The sequence below is a fragment of the Acomys russatus genome, chromosome 6 (genome assembly GCF_903995435.1).
Source record: "Acomys russatus chromosome 6, mAcoRus1.1, whole genome shotgun sequence".
In the NCBI taxonomy this organism is placed as follows: Eukaryota; Metazoa; Chordata; class Mammalia; order Rodentia; family Muridae; genus Acomys; species Acomys russatus.
Window position 1 is genome coordinate 88,995,105 of NC_067142.1, and position 2,013 is coordinate 88,997,117.

General features: G+C 41.9%; 1 pseudogene; it reads right to left on the bottom strand.

Annotated features, from left to right (window-relative positions):
• Positions 1-481: 481 nt before the first annotated feature.
• LOC127191055 (tRNA methyltransferase 10 homolog A-like) lies at positions 482-1,496 on the bottom strand (annotated as a pseudogene).
• Positions 1,497-2,013: the final 517 nt, after the last annotated feature.

A 2,013-nucleotide genomic window follows, 5' to 3' on the forward strand; every position in this document is an offset into this window, starting at 1 on the left:
AAGGGTAGCTTCCCAAGTTCAGCATTCTAGGAGACTCACAGGACAGTTATGAACATCTGCTCCAACAAATAGGCATCAGACCAAAAAGACAGATAGGAACACAAAAGAACAAAGTTCAAAGGTCAGAGGGCATGTCCTGAAGGATACTCCAGTAATTGAAGAATGAAGGCATACTAGCATGGTAACACCCTCCATGATTCTGATTTGAGACTTAAAACAATCTTGAAATTATACCTTTAAGTCTTCTTACACACACACACACACACACACACACACACACACACACACACACTCACACACACACACACACACAATCTTTTCTTAGTGCTAAAAGGGTTTTTCATTATCAATTAACTCTTGAAAAAGATTTAAAACTCCATAACAGAGATGAGAGAGGACCAGTGTTCCTGCAGTCTGAGGACTCTGTGAAGCACTGCACTGTCTGTCTGGTTCTCTCCAGTGAGAGGAGAGCACGGGAAGGTTATCGTGGGGCAGGGCTTGCTGCAGATACCAGGCTGCTTTGTTGGCCTTGATTCTCTTTCTGTGGTGATCCTGGGCCATTCCTTCAATGCTCTCCCTCACTGGCACTGTCCCATCACCCTGGCAGGGACTGCTGGTCTCAAGGAGAGCTTTCACAGACCTTGTGTGTAGGCTCCTTTCCGTTGGGGGTAAGATTGTAAAAAGATGCCTCTGGCCAGTCTCTTGTTTCCAAGAACTCCAGGATAATTTCAAACACACAGATAAGTCCCATGTGTTTCAACTATTCATATTCACAAAATCTGCAAGAGGGAACTGTGCATGTTCAATTCCGTAGTTGGATGCTTGTTTAAAAGCGAGTCCTTTGTGATGGTTGTCGTCCACTAACCCTCCCAGTCACACAGGCCTGCAACTCATCTCTGCCCTTCAGTCCATTAGGTGAGTCTGATGTCAGACATACCAGGTCCTTTTTTTTTTTTTTTTTGTGAGTTCACTACAGTGCTCTGATTTGATGTGTACATCCTTCCAGGTGACTCATCCTTTGCCATTTTCATTCATGCTGTTTTTCAGTTGACCTCCATGGCTTGTCAAGTAAAGTTGCACAGGATGTAATGCTTGCTGGTTCCCTGCGTACCATCATTAAATCAGTTTATGAAGTTTCTTAATACCCTTTAACATCAAGTCATCAAAGCTCCAGTCGACGATAAGGTGGATGCTGCTGTGAACAACACGGCATTGAATACGTTTTCTGTCATTTCCATCTGAGTTGGAGTCCAGTTGACACTGTCGTTCTAATGTTCTTCTCCTGTATTTTTCTTTAGGTTTTTGTTTTTCCTTGGGCATGTTCTCACTGTTCTTCCCACTGCTGCGGCTTCATCAGCTTCTGCATTTGTTGTTTAGATATTGGCTCAGTCCCTGCATCACATCTTGACTCTGTTCCTCCTCTTCTCCTTCACCCTCACAGGCTTTCTTTCCACATTAGGAGGCTCAATGGATGCTGGCAGCCTTTCAGAAGACATTTTGTTTCAAGCCACAGGGCCTGTGGGGAACGCCAGGGTGAGGTCAGAAAGTCTTCCTGAGGTGTTCTTGGATCCACGTTAGTCCCCTTTTAGAAGCTTCAATTCCCAAGGGCAGAGGCTGTGGTTGCATCCATACCCAGGTTTTAAAGTGGGTTTTGTGGACCCAAGTAAGCGCTATACTTGTTAGCAAGCACTTAATTTAAATCTACTTCATTTATCTTTTGCAAAATGTTTTGCCAAATACTCAGATATCAATAGCCTTAATCTTCTTGACAGTTTTACTTAAAAAAAAAAGCCAATGGTACTCCATTACAAAAATATTAAAAAGATATGTCCTTACCTGTTAATAATTAATTAAATTAACTAAACATTTAGGTTATTAAAGACATAAAAAAGAAAGTGATATTTGGGATTAGAGTTTTTCTTTTTTCTTTCTGGGTAGGGCACAGTGTTTAAGAGTTACATCATGATACCTAGAACAACTTGGTTCTGTTGATTTGTGGTAAAGTGTTAACAA